At 36.0% G+C, this 23,798-nt stretch overlaps 1 protein-coding gene across 1 annotated transcript in view; it reads left to right on the top strand.

The window, feature by feature from the left end:
- The window catches only part of LOC101898716 (mushroom body large-type Kenyon cell-specific protein 1), a 387,162-nt gene that overhangs the window by 51,101 nt on the left and 312,263 nt on the right, over positions 1–23,798 (top strand). Inside the window, exon 3 of the mRNA XM_059126942.1 lies at positions 12,935–12,983. The gene's annotated coding sequence lies outside the window, so the exon portion shown is untranslated. The remainder of the gene's footprint in view (positions 1–12,934; positions 12,984–23,798) is intronic.

The raw sequence follows: 23,798 nt of genomic DNA, 5'->3' as shown, positions 1-23,798 counted from the left end.
ATGTCGGTAAAATCATCAAAATACCGAATATCGGGGGGTACGGTTATATGGGGACTACACGAAGACGTGGACCTGCACAGATAATTTTCTGTCTTAGGATGTAGTATCCATTACGAACTTCAAATACCAAATTGAAACGATTCCGGTAAATAATGTCGCTAAAATCATCAAAATGCCGAATATCGGGAGGTACCGTTAAATGGGGGCTATATGTAGACGTGGACCTACGTGGCTCAGTTTTTGACTTAGGATGTAGTATCCATTACGAACTTCAAATACCAAATTTGAAACGATTCCGGTAAACAATTTCGCTAAAATGTAGCAAAATACCGAATACCGGGGGGTACCGTTATATGGGGGCTACACGAAGACGTTTACCTGCACAGACAATTTTCTGTCTTAGGCTGTAGTATCCATTACGAACTTCAAATGCCAAAGCTGAAACAATTCCGGTGAATAATTTTGGTAAAATCATCAAAATACCGAATATCGGGAGGTACCGTTATATGGGGGCTATATGATAACTTGGACCTACATGGCCCATTTACGAACTTAACCTGCCTACTGGAAAAAAATATACATGTGTGCAAAATTTTAGCCTTCTATCTCAATATGTTCGAAAGATAGCGTGATTACAACAGACAGACAGACAGATGGACAGACAGACGGACGTCTTTGTTGGGTCTGACATGAGTATTTCGAGGAGTTACAAACGGAATGACAAAATTAATATACCCTCCATAGTATGCTGGAGGGTATAAAAAAATGGACCTTGTTGTGATGAAACCGGTGAATGTCTAGAGGGTTTAAGATATTAATAAGTAAAAAAGAAGCTAAATTCGTCCGGGCCAAACTTTTTATACACTCTACCATTCGAAAGGAACTTGTGTTGGATAAGTCATCTTTTGGCATATGCTGTAGTTACGATTCCAAACTTCAAATACGAAATCTAAAATAATTCCGGTACATAATGTCGCTTATACATCAAAATATCGTGGAAGTATTGTGGACCTATACAGACAATTATCTTCCCGGGGGTAAAGTACTCAGAGGGAGTACTTTTCAGGCAATTCTATTGAAACATAGTAATTTGCCACACGAGGCAAACATATTCGGTATTTACAGCACATCGGTCAAGTCACCAAAATTAAGCAGCAAGGCAAAACTATTTGGGAAACACTTAAATTTTCAAATAGAAAAAAGAAATTGCTATCGGTCCACTCCATCGTGTGGACTCGAAAGAGCTAAAGAGTTGCTTCGCTTTGCCGAAAGTAGTGAACTGCCGAATTTGCTTTTCTCAGTTTGTAAACAAACAAAATGATCGTGTTTGCTTGCCAAAGAGGTCAGCTGAAAATGTGCACCTTCGGTTGGCCACCAGAACTCAAGGGCCGAACATGGTGATGGTGTGCCCACACCTCTTCGCTTTCCGCTCGAATTAATCGACCGTGGTATCAGAGTAAATGCCGAATATTATCGCGAAAATATTCAGGAGGCTGTATTAAAAACTTGGGCACGCAAACATGTTGTTCGCAGACCTTGGATATTCCAGCAGCACTCAGCACGCGCCACCAAAGAATGGTTAAACAAGTTAAAAAGCAGTAAGTTCGGCCGGGCCAAACTTTGAATACTCTCCACCATTTGGAACGAATTTGGAAATTCTTAAAAAATAAAATCCTTAAAAAATTCATTTAAATTTTAAAAATACCGAATATTGCCGTTATATTGGGGTCTATACGACGTGGACCTACATAGGCATTGTTTGCCATTAGCCATTACCATATTCAAATTCGAAACTTGGAATAAACGGTGAATAATGTAGCTAAAATCATCAAAATATCGTATATAGGGAGGTACCATTATATCGGAGCTGTGCGAAGACCTGGACCAGCATAGACAATTTTCTGTCACAGGCTATAGCATCCATTGCTAACGACAAATACGATATCTCTAACAATTTCGGTGGGTATTGTACCTAGACTCGTAAAAATACCGGATATAGGGAGGTACTGATATATGGGGCCTATAGGAAGACCTGGACCAGCATAGACATTTTTCTGTCACAGACAGTAATTCCCATTACGAACTCTAAATACGTAATTTGAACCAATTCCGGTGAATAATGGCGCTAAAATCATCAAAATTCCGAATTTTGGGAGGTACCGTTATATGGGGGCTATACGAAGACGTGGACCTGCACAGACAATTTTCTGTCTTAGGCTGTAGTATCCATTACGAATCTCAAATACCAAAGTTGAAACAATTCCGGTGGAAATGTCGCTAAAATCATCAAAATACGGAATATCAGGAGGTACCGTTATATGGGGGCTATATGAAAACGTGGACCTACATGGCCCATTTACGAACTTAACCTGCCTACTGGAAAAATAGACCCGTGTGTAAAATTTTAGCCTTCTGTCTCAATTCGTTCGAAAGATAGCGTGATTACAACAGACAGACGGACAGATAGACAGACAGACAGACAGACAGACAGACGGACATGGCTAAATCGACTTAGAATTTTACGCTGATCAAGAATATATATACTTTGTTGGGTCTGACATGAGTATTTCGAGGAGTTACAAACGGAATGACAAAGTTAATATACCCTCCATAGTATGGTGGAGGGTATAAAAATGGGGTTCCTCGCTTCATTTCCAGCGCACAATGACCACCAAAATCTCCGGATACCAATCCGTTGGACTATTGGGTCTGGTGTGTGTTTGGAAAGCAAGGTTGGTACTAAAAATATCAAAGCAAACGCTTCGCCGCGAATGAGCCAAAATACCACAGAGCAACATTCGGGCAGAGTGTGATGGTTTCATTGGCCGTTTGAAGGCCATATTTCGTGACAAAGGTGAGCAATTCGAACAAATCTAAACTTATTCTAAAATCTGATGCTATTTCCGACATTTTTTAAAATTTTAAAAAAATTAAAAATTATGGCGTTTGACTTTGTTAATAATCGAACATTGGCTGAAGGTATACATCTGGTGGCAACTTCGACTTATACTTTTTAACTTGCTATTTTTTGCGAATGTTTATTTCATCAAAAAAAAAAAAAAAAACTGTTAGAATCCCTTAATAACTCGTTCGACTCCGAATTTTAAAACGACATCCCAAACCTAAAATTAGTACTGCGCAAAGAATTCGTCAATCTTTTTTTGCTTTTGAAAACATCAAAAAATCTTGTTGACTGCAGATCATGTCATTTTCTGGTTAAGCCATAAACATAAAAATTGAGAATTTATGCTGTTCTTAACATTCGAAACACTTTAGAGGCCTTTAGCAATGCTTTGTTGTCGATACTAAAATGTGCGATTAATTGTGTTTTTCCTGTAGTTTTTTGTGCATTTTTCGTTGTCGTTGTTGTTTTCTATCAAAGTATTTTTCATGCTTCCTCCATGCACTCTCTAGAGCTCTCTTTAGCTGGCTCTGCTGGAGTTACGGACGTATGGTGGAGTTATGTCGTTAAATCAGAAACCGATTTTGTTACGACTTGTTGGATGGTGGTTAGATTGTTTTAGTTTACGATATCCGAACGCAGTGAAAGAGGCATGGACATGATTTTAGTATTGGACATTTTGGTTGATTTGACGTTCTGTGCAATAGATCGATACAATTGGGTCATGATCAATGGCAAGTTAACTGAATGGCAGAATCATCATAATCATTCTTTGTCTATCTCTCTGAGCCTTGTCGGTAGACGTGAAATATGACGACATATTTTACGGCAGCGACAAAAGGTGTTTCAACAATGGGTCATTTTTAACGAATGCAATGCAAATATTAGTGTTTTTTAAAAAAAATATGAAATTAATTTGTCAGCTATTTAAGGTGTTTGAATTCTTTTCGTTTCTTTTTTGTTATTTATTTTCGAACAAAATGTAAAACATTTACGTAAATATCAAATAGTTTCCATGAGGTTGTTATGTAAATTAAAATACAAAATGCGCTATGAATTTTTTATTCATTGTCGATTATTTGTTTTTTCCTTTGGGGTTCAGTTTAACTAAATACAGAAACAGATCAAAAACTAGTTTTGTAAGTCAATTTGCAAAGTAGAACCTAAAAAAATGCAAACAAATGAAAATAATCGCAAATGATATTTCATTTAATACTCGTGTCTGTTATTTAAACAAAAAAAAAAAAAAATACAAATGGAACATTTGAACAATTTTAATTATTAGTCGATAAACAGACTGCAATTTTTTTAAAATGGTATTAGGTGTCTTTGGTAAAGGTGGTTTAATTCGAATAGTTTTCGATGCGACTAGTCGTGGTCAAGTTTTGGACTATATCAATAAAATTATTTTAATTTTTTGTTTCGAATATTTAAAATTTTCCGAATTTTAAATATTGAAACCCCCATGCCAGATAACTACAATGTAAAGCTTGCGGACTCGGATCTTTCCATGTTAATGTAAAACACGTAAAAAGCAGTAAGTTCGGCCGGGCCGAACTTTGAACACCCTCCACCATTTGGAACGAATTTGGAATCTTTCTAAAAAAACAAAATCCGTAAAATATATTTAAAATCTTAAAATTACCGAATATAGCCGTTATATTGGGGTCTACATGAAGACGTGGGTCTGCATATGCAACATTTGTCCTAAGCCATTCCAGTAACAGGCTAGTAACTCCCTTCACTTTTTATGGCACATGTGATAGAAAATGTTAATATTTGCATGAGGTACCAGGTATAGTCGATATATATATATAGGAAGTTGTAAAGAATCGCTGACTTGTTTCGCAAGTTATGACAGATAAAAGTATTGAAATTTGTGACCTTTTGTGAGTGAGGTACCAGAAGGGGTTCACAAATATTTATATATTATATGCACAACAGAAATTGTATTTGTATGTGTGAAATTGTAAGAGATTTGGATGCTTATTTCGCTTACTTTGAGCGTTTTGTTTTTCAAAATCTTGAGCCCTATGGGGGCAGGTAGCAAAAGAAATTGTACGATTCCTATCATCTTTATAGCAGATCTTATGTTGACGGAAATATTGAGATGTACCAAGTCTTGAATGGAATTGGATGTTAATTTCGTGCTTTATGAGCTTCATGGTTATTCAAAATGTTGAGCCTTTGTGTGGAAGGTACCAGACGAAGTGCACCGATATATTCCAACTTAACACTAGACCTTGGGTTGACAAAAATATTGGGATGTGTGAAATTGGAAGACAATTGGACTCTTACATCACATTTTATAAGAGTTGTAATTATTATAAATTTTGGCCATTTGTGGGGGAGGTACTTGATAGAGTGGACTGATATTGTCCGTTTTTGCACCTGACCTAGCACTGATGCAAATATTAGGATTTGCAAAGTTAAAGCAAAATCGGACTATCTCTTCACTTTTTGTGCAACAATTTTTTTTTTTTTGAAAATTTCGACCTTTTGTGTGGGAGGTACCAGAAGGAGAGGACCGATTTAGAGGACCATCTTAACACCAGACCTTGGGTTAATGAAAATATTGGGATGTGTGAAATTTGAAGACAATCGGACTCTTACATCACATTTTGTAAGAGTTACAATTATTCAAAATGTTGACCCTTTGCAGGGGTGGCACTTGATGGAGTAGACCGATATTATCCATTTTTGCACAATACCTAGAACTGACGCAAATATTAGACTTTGCCAAGTTTGAGCTAAATCGGATTATCCTTTTAAATTATTTTCTTTGAAAATATTGACATTTTGTGTGGAAGGTACCAGAAGGAGTGTTGACCCTTTGCAGGGGTGGCACTTGATGGAGTAGACCGATATTATCCATTTTTGCACAATACCTAGAACTGACGCAAATATTAGACTTTGCCAAGTTTGAACTAAATCGGATTATCCTTTTAAATTATTTTCTTTGATAATATTGACATTTTGTGTGGAAGGTACCAGAAGGAGTGGGCCGTTATTGCCCATCTCCGAACTCGATCTAAGTTTGACAATAATATTATGATGTACCTAGTTAGGATCAAATCGGAAACTCCCTTCGAGAGTTTTCCAGCCAGACAGATAGACGGACGGACATCGCCAGATCGACTCCAAATGTCCTGAAACGAACTTGGTCCAAAGAGACCTGGGCCTCAATTCTCGTTTTATGAAAATGTGAAATGAAAACATTTATAATGGAAGAAATGTCAAATGAAAAATTTTATAAAGGAAATATTTTTCATTTTATATTTTCATAGAACAAGAATCCATCCCCTGGGGTCTAAACCCGTTATTACGATGAGGCACGTTTTGGCCGTATCAAGTGACTGAGGGTATAAAAATTGGTTGAAAAATGTATACGAAGACCTGGACCTGCGTAGACAATTTTCTGCCACAGGCTGTAGTACCTATTGGGAACTTCTAATACGAAATTTGAAATAATTTCAATGAATATTGTATCTAAGATCGTCAAATAGTACCGAATATAGGGAGACACTGATAGACTGTAGTTCTAACCAGTAAAGAAAGTCCTAAAGTCGGGCGGGGCCGATTTTATGATACCCTACACCACTTTGCTAATTTAGTTGAGCTCCACTTAATAATTAAAAGTTTTTATGGGAGAATTCAATCATACACGCTATGATTATAATTATAATTTAAAATTCAAAGGACTAAATATGCCGAAGCATTTGTATCTCTTAAATTCGGAATTGTATTGCCTATTTGGTGCGAAATTAATTGGAAATCGGATAAAAATATATATGGGAACTATATCCAAATCTGAACCGATCTCGATAAAATTTGGCAAAGATATTTCTGAGCTGTATTTGATATATTTCCCTGAATATCGTTGTTACGGAGTGCATATTACGGCTGTGGGTAACAAATATAACAAATCGGATGAACAATATATATGGGAGCTATAACTAAATCTGAACCGATCTTCACCAAATTTGGCATACTACTTCTAGACTAAATTCGGTCGTATGTGCCAAATTCCATCCCATTTGGACAAATATTAGATGTTTGGTGCACAATAAATGGTAAATCGGACGAAGTTATATATGGGAGCTATATCCAAATCTGAACCGATCTCGATAAAATTTAGCAAAGGTATTTCTGAGCTGCATTTGATATATTTCCCCAAATATTGTTGTTACATATTACGGCTGCGGAGGACAAAAATAACAAATCGGATGAACAATATATATGGGAGCTATAGCTATATCTGAACCGATTTTGATAAAATTTGGCATACTTATTTTCAGGCCTAAGTTGGTTATATGTGCATACTATTCGGGCTGATATTACACGTTTGGTGCACAATAAAAGGCAAATCGGACGAAGATATATATGGGAGCTATATCTAAATTTTTACCGATTATCTCCAATTTCAATAGGGTTCGTCCTTGGGCCAAACAAATGTTGTTTGCAAAATTTAATCTCAATCGGATAATAAATGCGACCTGCATTTTGTTCACAAGAATACATGGACAGACGGACGGACGGAACTATGGGTCTATCTCGTTTCCTTTTGCCTGTTATAAACAAATGCACAAAGACATAATACCCTGACCACCTTGTGGTGTAGGGTATAAAAACGAAATTTGAAAGAACTCCGGTGAATAATGTCTGATATAATAATAATGCCTGCAACTCGATCTTTAAATATGTTTTGAATTGAAAAGTCAAATTCGATAAGAGATTTTTGGCTCATAAGACGAAAATGAAAAAATGGAACTTTTTGTTGAAAGCGCTGTGTGGCGCAGAATCGCCTCTGGCTACTGAAGTGCATTGACCGTCTTGTTGACCCCTGCTTCAATTTCCAACGACACTGTTTATACCTTACACCTCACCCATTTAAGAAATTTTGGAATTCAATAAAAATAACTTTTTACAATACCACCTACTATTTAGACTTAGCAACAAAATATGACTTTTGTTAACAAAGACTTCAGTTGTTTATATATTTACATTACAATAGACGATATTCACACATTTATTTGGTGCAGTCAAGTGTTTGCAAACGAAATTTATTTTAAATGCATTGACAATTAACACAACCTACTTTTGTAAATTTGTATTTATACCCTGCAACACTATGTGTTGGGGTTATTCAAAGTTTGATTGGGCCAAAAACTATGTAACACCTCGAAATAATGGCTTCCCACATCGGAGGGTATATATGGATCTTCCTATCTCGTCCGTCTGTTGTTACGCTACAGGTCGCAATTATGGCCCGATCCTTACGAAATTGATAATGAAGGTGGGGTTATGTACAGAATAGAAGCCTATTGCTTTTGGAGACGATCGAATAATATTTAGGGGTTGAAATGGTTTGATGTTGCAGTTGTTTTGCGGGTGACAATTATAGACCAACCGACTCGGAAGTTAGCAGGGGACTAGAGCTTAGGGCTGAGCAGGAGTCTTCTAATTTGGATGGTCATCGGGTAATATTTAGTGGGAAAAATAGACCATAACATTTGTATAAACTAAAAGTCAAATTTTTCATTAAACCGCAAATATTTTTAATCCCGGCAAAATCACAAATAGACGAACAGGTCAATTCTGACCGTTACGTAGATGCCGATAGTAAATGTATCGGATATATATAGCGAAATATATACAATGTGTATTCACGAAGGAAGGCGATGTTAGCTAGAATGCTTATATCTCAAGAATGGCTGGACCGATTTTGACAATTTAGAATGCCATCTTGGCATCAAAGAATTTTATTTATTTATTTATTTAAATCTTAGATGTACATTTCAATATATATTCTAAGTCCCACGAAATAAAATCTGAAAAATCGCATAAAAAGATGCCAATATAGATTTTCTAGTATTTTGTGATATTTATACCCTACACCAGAAGGTGGTCAGGGCATTATGTCTTTGCGCATTTGTCTGTAACAGGCAGAAGGAAACGAGATAGACCCATATTTCCTTTTGATGATCTGCATAGAATCACATTCTGAGTCGATTTTGTAAACAAAGTACAGGTCGCATTTATTGCCCGATCTAGATGAAATTTTGCAAAGATCTTTTGTTTGGCCCAAGGACGAACCCTATTGAAATTGGAGATAATCGGTCAAAATTTAGATATAGCTCCCATGTATATCTTCGTCCGATTTGCCTTTTATTGTGCACCGGAAATATATCAAATACATCTCAGAAATACATTTGCTAAATTTTATCGAGATCGGTTCAGATTTGGATATAGCTCCCATATATAACTTCGTCCGATTTACCTTTTATTGTGCACCAAACGTCTAATATTTGTCCAAATGGGATGGAATTTGACACTTACGACCGAATTGAGTCTAGAAGCTAGTATGTCAAATTTGGTGAAGATCGGTTCAGATATATCTATAGCTTCCATATATATTATTCATCCGATTTGTTATATTTGTTACCCACAAGCGTAATATGCACTCCGTAACAACGATATTCAGGGAAATATATCAAATACAGCTCAGAAATATCTTTGCCAAATTTTATCGAGATCGGTTCAGATTTGGATATAGCTCCCATATATATCTTTATCCGATTTAAAGTTAATTGTGCACTAAATGGGCAATACAATTCCGAATTTGAAAGATACAAATGCTTGGGCATATTTAGTCCTTTCAACTTTAAATTATAATTATAATCATAGCGTGTTTGATTGAATTCTCCCATAAAAACTTTTAATTGTTATATGGAGCTCTACTTAATTAGCAAAGTGGTGTAGGGTATCATAAAGTCGGCCCCGCCCGACTTTAAGACTTCCTTTACTGGTTTTTTTCTTATTTTTTATCACGTGCGATTTTTTCAATTTGACTTATAATATTGAAGTGTAATTTTGTAATGTTTTTTTTTTTTTAACTTACAACACAGATTTCGGTTTCAGATTGTAATTATCGCACGATCCTCACGAAAATGCATAACGGTATTATTAGTCTCAGAAGGGCTAGGCCTATTGTTTTTAAAGATGCCCGCAATATATTTGGGGTTGAAATGGACCAACAAATACAAATGTTCCTGATTTTGCAGCCATTATAAAAGTCACAAATAGAACACGAAATCTCGCATGATGCTAGAGTTTGCGACAGTGGGTAGAATGGCCCACTACTTTAGTGCGAAAAAATACCAACATTTCCATTCTACAGAAACGCTGAAAAGAACTTACAGGTGAAATCCAAAATACACCACACTATGTTTGAGGGTATAAAAATTATCAATGTAGGTACACTTTTTGGTAGAACAGATTTTAATTATTGCAAGGGTCTTGAAGCTATTTTCCAATCAACAAAAAAAATATTTTTCGTTTTTTATCTTCAATATAATAAACATAATATACATAATAGTACTTTCTACCTATAGTGCACAGGTTGCGAGGAGTCTTAAATTTTAAAAATTTTGGAAATGAGGGAAGCTCCTTCGAGAGCTGTCATGCACACAGCCCAGAAAAAATGATGGAGGGACATCGCTAGATCGACTCCAAATGATCTGAAGCAAAGAAGGCCGGGGACAAAATCTTATTTCGATGAGGCGCATTTTTTAAGGCATCAATTAAAATTACTCTGAGCTGGGAATGGCATTCTACCCAGAACTCCTTTTACAATTCACAACGAAACCACAGTACAGGGTAAAATAAAAAAAAAAAACTGCAACAAAGTCAAACACCAGAACTTTTACATTTTTTTTCAATTTATTGAATGAAAGCAAAAAAGTCGGAAATAGTATCAAATTTTAGAATGATTTTAGATTTGTCCGAATTGGCCACCTTTGCACGAATTATGGCCTTCAAATGGCCAATGAAACCCTCACAAGCTTCCCGAATGTTGCTCTGCGGTAGCTTGGCGCATCCGGCGAAGCGCTTGCTTGATCGACACTTTGGTATTTTTAGTGCCAAAACTGCTTTCCAAAATACTCCAGACACAATAGTCCATCGGATTGGTATCCGACGATTTTAGTGGCCATTGTGCCAACCATTCTTGGGTGGCGCGTGCTGAGTGCGATGGTGCTGAGTCCTGTTTGAATGTCCAAGGTCTGCCGTAAAAATGTTTGAGTGTCCAATGCTTTATTACACCCTCGAGAATATTTTAGCAATAATATTCGTCATTTATTCTGATGCCACGGACGACTAATACGAGCGGAGAGCGACCATCGGCTGTTATGGGAGCCACACCATCACAATGGTCGGTGCTTGAATTCTGGTGGCCAACCGAAGGTGCACATTTTCAGCTGACCTCTTTGGCAAGTAAACACGATCATTTTGTTTGTTTACAAACTGCTGGACAATGAATGTTTTCTCATCGGAGAAAAACAAATTCGGCAGTTCACCACGTTCGGCCAAGCGAAGCAGCTCTCTAGCTCTTTTGAGTTTATTTTCTTTTTGTTGCTGTGTAAGATCTTGCACTTATTGGAATTTCAATGGCTCATTTTTCAGTATTTGCCGAATGGAATATTGCGATATGTTCAGCTCACGAGTCATTTTTCGGCCACTGCGATGCGGTTTTCGATCAAGTAGCTTCTTTACTTTTCGAACCATTTCTGCTGAAGTTGCTGTTTTCTTCCATTCACTTCCTTAACGTCGGGCTACGCTACCAGTTTCAAGGTAACGAGACACAAAAGATTTATTCACATTTAAATGCTGTAGTGCTCTAACGATAGCCAGCAAAATAAAAAGGAATCAAATTTTCACCCTTGAATTCCATCGCGAATATCTTTTTTCCGGAAAATTCTAACCAAAATGCTTTTGTACACTTGTAAACAATATAGTGAGCTGTCACTGGAATAATTTTAACAGATGTCGGTCGAGTGGCTTAGAAATTACAGCAGCTTGAAGATGGTTGCAGTTTTTTCATCTCACCCTGTGAGTCAACCTTATTTCTCACAAGGAATGCAGCCGTTTCTATTAGTTCCAAGCTCCCTAATTAAATTTTAACTATTATATTTCCTTCCTATTTATCTCCCCTTCCCGTTTAATTCTCCATATAAGTCAAACAAACCTTCATTATTTGACTTCAAAACTAATGTTAGCTGTAACGAAATATTCAATATTCTGCAACAAAAACAACAACGAAGACCAAATCATATGTATTTCAACAGAAAAAAGTCATGGCCTTGATATTTGCAAATAGAGGTAACAACAAGAACAAGAAAAAATACTCTATAAAAATAATAAAAAATTCATAAACAAAAAAGTGGTTGTCGCCGACAGAGCGAACGAACAATTCATTTGGTTGGTGTATTTTTTTTGTTTTTTGTTGTTGCTGCTGTTTTTGTCGAATGCACTCTAAAATGGAGGGACCAAATTGCATCGCATTGAAACTTATCGAATCGGCATAGCATGTGTGTTTATTGTTGCTGTTGTTATTGTTGTCACCGTCAAATGTAATGAATGCATAACTTTTGTCTATCGCCATACATTTGGTGCATATTCATATAAAAAACCACTACAGTGTTTGGTCCATGAGTTATAACAGAAGCGATTAAAAAATTCTCTTCTTTATATGAATTATATTCAAGAGCTTCGGTATGTCTTCTGTGTGTATTTTATCCTCCGAAATTATTTGCAAGCTATTTTTTTCCATACATACATTTTTATGTAACGGTTATAATTACATTATAACCTATATAAACAAAAATTCTAATTCAACATTTGGCTACTGTACAAAAAGTTGTACCCACTTACAGGAAGACATTCTATTCTATTCGCAATGCGTTTTCAAATTGCAGTTTTATTTTTTGTTGTTGTTTCTGTTTGTCTTTTTTAATTTTTGCAATATTTTTCAGTTCAATTCCATATCAGTTTTCGTATTTCTCGTTTTGTATTTGCTGTGGCATTTTTTGTGCATTTTCACTTTTCATTATTGTCGAATACTGAATCTGTAATTGGATTCGTTTATGACATTCCGTTTAAGCAAAAAAAAAAAAACGCAACAATACCTCAATTGTTTCGTTTATTGAAACTTAATAATTGTTTTATTTATGAATTTATTTATTTTTCTTTCAGTCAAATTGTTCGCAATTTCGTTTGGAATTGGGTTTTTTTGTTCGGAGAGGTAAGTTTATAATTTTGTTCATTTTGGAAGTAAATTATGTTATACCATGCATTTTAAATATATATGTGTATAGAGACAACACCGTTATAAACGATTGCTTGTTTCATATCCTCGTTGAAGATATAGATTTCGTGCTTTTACGTTCAAAACAATTTACAACAAAAGATGAATTTATCTCAAACGAAAATGTGTGCTTATGGTATAGTTCGGACTATATTTTATAACTTTAAAATGCTTATTGATTCAGAATTTAAAGACATTTCTCGGTCCAAAATAAAGTAGTCGGTAGGTCTTACCGTTAGCAACAGTGTTGTCAACTGTAATTTGCACTTTTAATTCATAATTTTGCGATTTATCATTACCGATATCCTTCGGTAACTCAGAAAATAAGCTACTGGAAAGTTGAGTGAAGTAAGTTTGTGTTTTCATACCTTACACCACATAGCGACATCGTCAACCGATTTCGGGTTAATTAACACAAAATGGTCAATATTAATCCAAATGAACTGAATTTCTGCACATGCATATGCACTCCACTACAATGATCTTTGGTACCAGATACAAGATACAGCTTAGAAAAACTTCTCTCAAATTTTATCGAGATAGAATCAGATTTGGATATAGCTGCCATACTTATCTTTGTCCGATATTAGGTTTATTGTGCACCAAATAGCTAATATCAGTACAAATGAACTGAATTTGGTAATTTCGACTGAATACATCCTAGAAATAAGTACTTTAAATTTGATGAAAATCGGGTCAGATTTAGATATAGCTTCCATAAAATGTTTCATAACTCCCTGTATTCGATATTTTTAATTGATTTTAACTGTATTTTTCAACCCATTTTTTTTAATTTTCAAATTCCTTCCAAATACTTTTTTAGATTGAATGTTAAGGTTAGTAGTACTATCGACATTTTTTACTTAATGACATAGGGTAAGTGTACCAGTAGTCGGCACCTTTAGGATTTTCGCTTTTTTAATCGCTCACCATTCTGAGTGAAACTTTTCAATTATTACAAAGTTAATTTAATCAGATTCAAAATTTTGTATAGCTTTTGCAATAATAAATAAAGTTTTAATAACTTTTTATTAAATTTCATAAATTTGTAGTTTTATTAAAACAATGCTTTTTTGCCAGTAGTCGGCACCACTTGCCAATTGTCGGTATGGCATGTGCCAACAGTCGGCGTACCAATTTTTTTGTAAGAATAATTAATAATAATAATAAATTAATTCATTAAAATATAATATTTTTGTTTAGTTAAACTGATTCGACGTCTTTATTGTACTTTTCTTAAGAATATGGATTGTTGAGGACCTTCACAGAAAAAAATTTAATTTTTATTAGAAAAAATCATCTTTTCTTAGCGAAATTGTACACAAAGGTGGCTGGCAATATATTTGAAGTAAACAAAATACATTTAGTTATAATAGTTTCATTTATTTGGACTTAAAAATAAAAAGTGCCGACTACTGGGACATGCCGAACTTAGGCACACTTACCCTATTCATATTTTCACTTCTAACTGCAGTAGACATAAACTCTTAGAGTTCCCCCTTTCGTTAGCAGTTTCGCAGTATATTGTTGAAAGAGTTTATGTTCTTAGCACTCTTAAAGTTTTTCCATAACACTGGAAAAAGTGTGTAGATTACAAAAATATTGGTTGTAGCTGCATATATATGGATCTGTGGATCCTAAAATTCGACAGATGTGGAGTTATACCAAAGAGTGAGACTAATTTTGTCATTTTTTGCAAGAAGGTACAGGGTGAGATGAAAAAACTGCAACCAACTTCAGACTGCTGTCATTTCTAAGCCACTCGACCGACAGCTGTTAAAATTATTCCAGTGACAGGTCATTATATTGTGTACAAGTAAGAAAAGCATATTGGTGAGAATTTTCCAAAAAAAAAAAAAAAAAAAAAAATATTTGTGATGGAATTCAAGCGTGATAGTGTGATTTCTTTATATTTGGCTTGATAACCACAAGTGGCTATCGTTGGAGCACTCCAGCATTTAAATGTGAATAAATATTTTGTGTCTCGTACCATCGCTCGTTACCGTAATACTGGTAGCGTAGCCCGACGCCAAGGAAGTGGACTGAAGTAAACAGCAACATCAGCAGAAATGGTTTGAAAAGTAAAGAAGCGACTTGATCGAAACCCGCGTCGCAGTGGCCGAAAAATGGCTCGTGAGCTGAACATATTGCAATATTCCATTCGGCAAATATTGAAAAATTTGGGTGAAGCCATTGAACTTCCAAAAAGTGCATAAACTTACATCGCACAGAAAGAAAATAGATACAAAAGAGCTAAAGAGTGACTTCGCTTGGCCGAAAGTGATGGAATGCCCAATTTGGTTTTCTCCGTCTCCGATTAGAAAACATTCGTTGTCTAGCAGTTTGTAAACAAACAAAATGATCCTGTTTACTTGCCAAAGAGGTCAGCTGAACTCAAGCGCCGGCCATGGTGATGGCGTGGGTTCATTGGCCGTTTGAAGAGCATAATTCGTGCCAAAGGTGACCAATTCGAACAATTTATTCTAAAATTTGATGCTATTTTCGACATTTTTGCTTTCATTCAATAAAATTTAAAAAAATATATAAAAATTATGGCGTTATGGCTTTGTTGCAGTTTTTTATCTCACCCTGTATATCTTCAACCGATTTTGGGTTAATTGTGCACCAAATAGCTTATATGTCGATTTAACGATGCCCATCCATCTTTCCGTCTGTGGAGTTCACCCCACAGCTTCCGACCAAACCTACTTTAAGGTGGATAAAATTTCACTAAAATTTCAAATGGTCTGCAGAACTTTTGGTACTGAATAAGAGCTATATGAATTCACGTTTTGGTATAGCCTTCATATAACGATACCTCCCGATCCTCGGTATTTTGCTGATTTTAGCAACATTATCCACCAGAGTGGTTTCAAATTTCGTATATGTAGTTCCTAATGGGTGCTTAAATTTGTGACAGAAAATTAAATATGCAGGTCCAAGTCTTCGTATAGCCCCTATATACCTCCCCGTATTAATTTTAATTTTTATTTATTTATTTATTCTCAGCATAAAATTCTAAGTCAATTTAACGATGTCCGTCTGTTGAAATCACGATATAGCTCACATTATTTGACAATGAGCTTTAAAATTTAGCAGAACAATTTGTATTGTGTCTAGGATAGTTGGTATTGAAAGTAAGATATATCGGTCCACGTTTTGGAATAGCCGCCATATGAGGGTCCTCCAGATATTCGGTATTTTGATGATTTTCAATCCCATTTTTTCACGGATTTGTCTAAAAATTGGTAACTGTAGGTCATAACGAGTTGTATCTCCGGTGGCAAATCATTGTATGTATAGGTCCACGTTTTTTATAGCCCCCATATGGCTTGGTATTAAAAATAAGATATATCGGTTCACGTTTTGGCATAGCCGCCATATAACGGTACCTTCCGCTATTCGGTATTTTATGATTTTCGCTCCATTTTTCACGGATTTGTCTAAATTGAAAACTGCCAAATTTGATACATATAGTATCGGCTGGTTGTAAGGGAGCTACCAAAAGTATTTGATCAATATGGACCATCTCTGAACTTGATATAAGTTTGGTAAGAATATTACTATGAACCAAGTTTGAACAAAATCGGAGCTATTGTGCGTATCACAGCCTGACGGACAGGCAGAAGGAGATATCCCCAAATGTCTTGAAAGGGATTTCTTCTAAAGAGGCCTTATTTTGATGAGACAAAATAAGAAAAAAAAATGAAAAAAACCTATGGAACTATACGACTGTAAAAATGTGTAATACGGATCCCTGGGTCTATATAGCCTCAGTTATAAGTTGGAAGATAGACACGCTCGGTGCAAAGAGTTATCAACATCGGTCCAGATTTATAAATACATATTCTTTGCTAAATTACTAAATTCTTATATTTCAAATTTAGCAACAGAGTTGCAAAGCAGCAGCCAAAATACGAAGTGTTTGTTTAAATTTAAGATCCTAGCTACGATAATATACATCTATATTAATTTTTTTTTATCAATTAAATCTGTAATTAATAAATATATTTTCATGTTTCATTTTTTTATGAAATTACAATTCATTGTGGCCTAGAATCCTACATTTCAACTTTTTTTTCCCCATTTATGTATGTGTGTGTTTAGATTTAACATTAACTACAAAATCCGTGCTAATGAAATTCACTTTCGTTTTGAAATGCATTTTACAATTTTCTTTTGGTCGACATTATTTTAATTAGTTTTTATTATATAATATATATATATATCTGGGCTAGCACTGTACACATACAAACGCACACATATGTACGTAATTATTCCTCTTCATGTGTATTTGTAATGAATTTATTTTCCAAAGAACTATATTTGTTCATGGGTCTTGCTGCTGCTGCATTTCAAATCAAATAATCGAAAACTAGAAAATATTGAATGGAAACATACAACAACAGCAACAATGCAATGAAAAAAAAAAAAAAAAACAAAACTTTGATTGAACCAATACTTCAACGTGGTGCCAAAGAATGAAAGAAAAACAAAACCAATTTATAAGAATCTATTTTATCGAATAAAAATTTTAATTAAAATCGTTTGTTGGTTACAATATAAGAAAAAAATGTATGCCAGTAGCCAAGCCGTAAAGGCAAAACAAAATATGAAGCAACAGTCGCCACCAAAACCCTTCCACATTGAGATATCAGTGGGATAATAAATATTAGCACACATCCAATGTTGATAATAGTCGATTTATTTTTGCACTACACTGAGGGAAGTACTTGAATCGGAGGATTTTGTAGATAGGAATTTCCATAAAATGGAAAAAAAATATTTTCCCTTTTCTCCAAACAATCTTATTTAGTTCAAAAACTTTCATTAAAGTCAAATAAATAAACTTGCTTGAAACAAAAATATTAAAAATTTCCCATTGCATCAACATGTATGGAATCCTGATCTTCTATATTTAGCTTATGTGAAACACTTCGATAAATTATGTGTAGCCTATAATAAATATGTTGGTCCGTGCCGCAATATCATATGTAGGGTATGTGGAAAAAAGGAAAATCTGCTGTTGATAGCTGCCCCAATCCATTCATAGGCGTGCTAGCACTGAAAATAACAAGTAGCTGTACTGGGGCTATTTGTTGTAATTACTAATACAATATTTCAGATACAACGAAGATGAAGATCGAACAAACTTGACTCGCTTACATAGAGCGATGCCATTCGCACAAACACACACACACATCTGCACCGAAACGATATGGAAAACTAATAGGCAATTTGTTACACCCCCTCGTTTTTTTGTTTCGTATACTGGATAAGATTCAATGTTGGTCGACGTTTTGCATCAAACGATTAAGGTGACCAGATAGCAGAAATAATAATAATTTTGTTGTATTTTCCTTATTAAAAGTTGTTGAAGAGTATGAAATTCTATGTCGATTTTAAGATTCCTGTCCGTCTCTTGAAATTACGATAAAGGTCCATTCTAGGTAGAGTTTGAAAAATTTAAGAAATAATGTTTCTATTTATATTTTTGAAAAAGTGTTGAGGGAGAAGTATTCTAAATAAAATTTGATTTTGAGTCTGCGAACAAATGAAATTTGTATAAAGGGTTGTCCATATTCGACGGACCCATCTGGCAACGCCACAACTTTTGACAGAGATATTACCTCGCTTAATAACATACCGCGCTGAAGCGTCAGTCCAAGCAGATTTTTACCATGAACTCAACCTGCTTTTAAAACATTAAAAAATGTGAGAAGTGCGCCTTCTAAGAACACCATTAAGCGTTCATACGAAAATTTTTCGACTGGTAAGGCTCTTTCTAATCCAAAGAGGCCATATAAAAGTCGACAAAGGCGATCGGCCGAGAATATCGCTGCCGTACGAGCCAGTGTTGAGAGGTCCCCAAGAACATCCCAAAAACGCCGTTCTTAGCAGTTGGGCATGGCTCGGTCCACTTTACAACGGATTATTCGCATTGATTTGCATTTGTTCCCGTACAAAATTCAATTGACGCAAAGAATGATGCCTGCGGACAAGCCTCGTCGATTGGAATGGGCCCAAAGAGTCATGGGTCCGTCGAATATGGGCAACCCTTACTTGATATGTACCATAAACAAATATGCCCAATTTTGCCTGAAGAAACCCTTTTTATACCCTCCACACATAGTATGGAGGGTATATTAAGTTGGTTATTCCGTTTGTAACACATTGAAATGATCATTAAAGACCCAATAATCAGCGTAAAATTATAAGTCGATTTAGCCATTTCCGTCCGATTGTCTGTTGTAATCGCGTATAGGCCAAAAGGAAGCTAAATTTTTGCATAGAATTGCATATTGTCTAAGCTAGATAAAGTTCAAAGATGAGCCATTTCGGTCCAAGTTTTCTTCTACGTTTTATCCAATTTTGTCTTTTACTCCCTCATACCCGTAAAATAATCCCAACAACAACGATATTTGGTTCCAACTATCAGAGAAATACATTTGCTAATTTTTATAGAGATCTGTTCCCATTTTGATATACATGGTGAGATAAAAAACGGCAACATAGTCAAAAGCCTTAATTTTTACACCTTTTAATTTTATTGAATGAAAGCAGCCGGAAATAGAATCAAATTTTAGAATAAGTTTATATTTGCTCGAATTGGCCTGCAATCGGCCAAATTTTGCTCTGCGGTATTTTGGTCCATTCCAGGCGAAGCGCTTGCTTAAGTGATCGACACTTTGGTATTTTTCAGTGCCAGCCTTGCTTTCCCAAATACTCCAGACACAATAGTCCAACGGATTGGTATCCGAAGATTTTAGTGGCCATTATGCGCTGGAATGAAGCGAGAAACCTCATTTTGTAACCATTCTTGGGTGGAGCGTGCTGAGTGCGATGGTGCTGAGCCCTATTGGATGGTCCAAGGTCTGCTTTAATACACCCTCCAGAATATGTTCGCATTAGTATTCGGCATTTATTCCGATGCCACGGTCGCTTAATATAAGTGGAGAGCGACCATCGGCTGTTATGGCCGCCCATACCATCATCATGGCCGGCGCTTGAGTTGTGGTGGCCAAACGAATGTGCACAATTTCAGCTAACCTCTTTGGCATGTAAACACGATAAACACACAGTAAAAATTTGCTGGACAACGAATGTTTTCTCATCGGAGAAAACCAAGTTCGGCAGCCCATCACTTTCGACCAAGCGAAGCAACTATTTAGCTCTTTTAAATCTATTTTCCTTCTGTTACGGTGTAAGTTCTTGCACTTTTTGGAATTTCAATGGCTCTACCCCGAGCTTATTTTTCAATATTTGCCAAATGGAATATTTTGATATGTTCAGCTCACGAGCCATTTGTCGGCCAATGCGACGCGGGTTTCGATCAAGTCGCTTCTTTACTTTTCGAAACATTTCTGATGATGTTGCTGTTTTCTTCCGTCCACTTCCTTGACGTCGGGCTACGCTACCAGTATCACGGTACCGAACGATGGTACGAGACACAAAACATTTATTCACATTTAAATGATGGAGTGCTCGAACGATAGCCACTTGTGGTTTACCAGCCAAATATATTGAAATCACACTATCACGCTTGCATTCCATCACGAATAACTTTTTTTCTGGAAATTTCTCACCAAAGTGCTTTTTTTACGCTTATAAACAATATAATGAGCTGTCACTGAAATAATTTTAACAGCTGTCGGACGAGTGGCTTAGAAATGACAGCAGTCTGAAGTTGGTTGCAGTTTTTTCATCTCAACCTGTATGACAATAATCCGTTCGATGATAATTCATTGGGACTGTAATCAGTGAAATACCGTATATAATTGACGCAAAATGGTAGAGCGAATTGGACATTTAGTAAGAAGAGGATTTATATCCTTCCAGAAAATCTTCCAAAGTTTTCAAGATACCTTTTGAAGGTTATGATATGTGTCATAACCCCCGTGTAAGGGTAAAACCCGATTTCAAGACTATTTTATATTTTAACCATATTTTTCATACGAATTTCGGGAAATTTAGGTGATTTGAGAAGAGATCATCATTGGATAAAAAAAATATTACGTTTTGCCCTTATTTGGCATTTTGTTTTCTATGGAGGTAGAAGACCGCTTCGCATATATTTTTATTTTTGGAATAGATGGTTCCTTGGTGTTGACTACATTCAACAATAAATTAAATTTTACAGGTAATTGTCCACATAGGCATTGATTTATGTATAGTCCCCACATTAGTGCACCCGAAAGTCCACTTTCCCAAATAATGTTTGGTCAGAATTTGTAACCCCAAAGAGAATATTGGTTGGGATTTGACTATATTGCGAAATATCAAAATGGGACTCATTCAGTCGAAATTGTGGCAAAAACACGAAAAAAATTACGAATATTAGAAAAAAACAGGGGGCCGAACATTTGTTTAATTGTCATTGAATTATGCTATAATGAACAAGTAAAAAGCTGTAAGTTCGGCCGGGCCGAACTTTAAATAACCTCCACCATTTGGCACAAATTTGACAATTTCCAAAAAAAAAAAAAAATAAATAAATAAAATCCGTTAAAAATTCAGTTAAAATCTTAAAAATACCGAATGCCTATACGACGACGTGGACCTGCATAGGCAACTTTTGTCATAAGTTATTACAATATTTTAATGCGAAACTTAAAGAAAAATCTGTTTATAATGTAGCTAAAATCATCAAAACACCGAATATAGGGGGTACCGTTATATGGGGACTATACGAAGACGTGGACCTGCAAAGACAATTTTCTGGCATGGGCTGAAGTATCCATTACGAACTTCACATGAGAAATTTGAAACAATCCCGGTAAATAATGTCGCTAAAATCATCAACATACCGAATATCGGGGGGTCCGGTATATGGGGGCTATACGAAGACGTGGACCTACATGTCTCATTTTTTGACTTTGGATGAAGTATCCATTACGAACTTCAAATACCAAATTTGAAACGATTCCGGTGAATAATGTCGCTAAAATCATCAAAATACCGAATATCGGGAGGTACCGTTATATGGGGGCTATATAATAACTTGGACCTACATGGCCCATTTACGAACTTAACCTGCCTACTGGGAAAATATACATGTGTGCAAAATTTTAGCCTTCTATCTCAATTTGCCCGAAAGATAGCGTGATTACAACAGACAGACAGACAGACAGACGGACAGACAGACACACAGACAGACATGGCTAAATCATCTTAGAATTTTACGCTGATCAGAATATATATACTTTGTTGGGTCTGACATGAGTATTTCGAGGAGTTACAAACGGAATGACAAAATTAATATACCCTCCATAGTATGGTGGAGGGCATAAAAATATGGACTTTATGGGGGAAGTGCCAAAGAAGTTACTATTGAAAATGAGAATTAGTTGACTGGGACAATAGAATTGCTAGTGTAATATTAGGCGATGGATTTAGAAACTCGCATCTAAATGCTTGCAGGGCTATATTGGGTGTTTTGATACATCATTTTTGACTTATTTTGCTTGTATATGTATGCGTTAACCAACAAGATTACCCACTGCATCTAATAAACCCAGTGGGTCAATCTTCAATAGTATAGATTCGCTATTATCTGGTCACCTCATACCTCCAATATTCCTTATAGAACAAAAGCGAGTTAGGCGACGACACATGGTTGAATTAAAACCGATTGTTTAGATTCTAATAAAGATAGTTATTAGCTCTCTACAAAATATTCAACTACCATAGGCCAAGACCACAGCAGCAACAACAAGAACAACAACATTAGCCACCAACATACCGACAACAGATGTGGTGGTAACAAAATGTTAAAGTTGTGTGGCTGGCAAAGCACTTTCTAGTTGCTGATCTTACCGCTGAACTACTACAGGTAATTGTTGTTTTTTGGCAGATAAAACGTAGAAGAAGACAGAGTCAAGACAAAAGATTCTGACGAAAACTGGCATAGATTTTGGCCTTCTCCTAGTGGCAGTCAACGTGTAACATGTTGCACAAAAAATATAAAGTTTGGTGGCCACCACCATCACCACCAACCACAGGCATATTATCTTATATTTTCATCATTCACAACGACGACAGCAGCAGTAACAGTGGCAGCCGGTAGCAGTCAAGGCATCTTTATACACCATCTTCAACGGCAACAAAACCCCCAGTGTCTCACACAGAAATGCCCTCATGACCGGCAACAATCGTCGACAACAACAGCAGCATCAGCTCCCGTACAGTAAGTAGTATAGTAGTCCAAGGACCGATGCTGGTGCAAATGCTGCAACAGCAACAAATTGTTCATTGCCAATCGGCCTAATGTCCGATTTGTCGAAGGCAAAACAAAAAAACACCAAACGACAAAGAAGCATATTAATCTATATGTATAGCTGGATGTTCGTATGTATGTTTGTACATATAAATGGAAGTGCAGGCACAGTGACGACGTGCACTGATGAAAACTGGAAGCTGTTCGACCACTTTTTTTCATTTTTTCCTCTGCTACTGCTGCTGTTGTTGTCCAATAATGTTTTCCGACGTCGCGTCTTTGGGGCAGACAAATAATGAATGCATTTTGTGCTACTCTGAAGGCAAAAGCTAGACTAACACCACACCATTTACAACAACAAGAACAATTACAAAAGCATATCGGCAGCAAAACCAACAACATGGTTGCATGATAAAATAAGTTAAGGCACCTTGAAAATTGCCGCCACATTTTGCTACTGCCGGCCGTTGTTGTTGTAACAGCCTCAAGGTGTCTTCATGTAACTCCTAACTAAGATGATGGTGGCACATCCATTT

The sequence above is a fragment of the Musca domestica genome, unplaced genomic scaffold (genome assembly GCF_030504385.1).
Source record: "Musca domestica strain aabys unplaced genomic scaffold, Musca_domestica.polishedcontigs.V.1.1 4, whole genome shotgun sequence".
NCBI classification, from domain to species: Eukaryota; Metazoa; Arthropoda; class Insecta; order Diptera; family Muscidae; genus Musca; species Musca domestica.
Note: the sequence above shows the minus strand (reverse complement) of the source record. Positions and strands in the feature narration are given on the sequence as shown.